This window comes from Scyliorhinus torazame, chromosome 24 (assembly GCF_047496885.1).
Source record: "Scyliorhinus torazame isolate Kashiwa2021f chromosome 24, sScyTor2.1, whole genome shotgun sequence".
Classification (NCBI taxonomy): domain Eukaryota; kingdom Metazoa; phylum Chordata; class Chondrichthyes; order Carcharhiniformes; family Scyliorhinidae; genus Scyliorhinus; species Scyliorhinus torazame.
Genome location: NC_092730.1, coordinates 56,121,611 through 56,122,211, shown reverse-complemented (window position 1 = coordinate 56,122,211; position 601 = coordinate 56,121,611). Strand labels below are relative to the sequence as shown.

General features: G+C 43.8%; 1 non-coding gene across 1 annotated transcript; it reads left to right on the top strand.

The window, feature by feature from the left end:
• Positions 1-82, top strand: trnas-cga (transfer RNA serine (anticodon CGA)). Its single transcript has one exon. It is a non-coding gene; the product is annotated as a tRNA-Ser (tRNA).
• The last annotated feature ends 519 nt before the right edge of the window (positions 83-601 follow it).

The following is a 601-nucleotide window of genomic DNA, read 5'->3' as shown; positions in this document are numbered from 1 at the left end:
GCTGCAATGGCCGAGTGGTTAAGGCGTTGGACTCGAAATCCAATGGGGTTTCCCCGCGTAGGTTCGCACCCTACCCGCAGCGGCTATGATCCGAAATCTTTACTCCGTTTGGAGCAATCTGTTTGCAGAACACGATGTCAGTCTAAGTATCAATTTGAAGTTCTTGTTCATTCAATGTATTCGGATTAAATGTCTGTGTCATGACAGAAGAACCTTCCTTTTTCTCATTCTGCTTTCGCTCTGAATTTTCTTATTTGTCAGGATAGTTTCACAACCTCAGCAACGTTCATATTAACTTCACCGGGCACCAGAATTGTGAAAATCGATGATAACAAAGCTTCAAATTTATTTTTGCCTGTCATTTGTTAGATCTTTTTGTTCTCTTATTTTGAAATTGACCAGCTCGCATAAATTTCTAAATAAATCGGCGCAACAATAGCCGGTAATCGAACGCTGGTTAACCACCGGGAACACCGCGGTGCTCCCCACTATGCCGGTTCAGGCGATGGACTAGAAATCCATTGGGCTTTCCCCGCGCGGAGGTTCGAATCCTGATGACAACGTGTCTTCCTTTACTCATGCAATTTACAAATTCACGCAA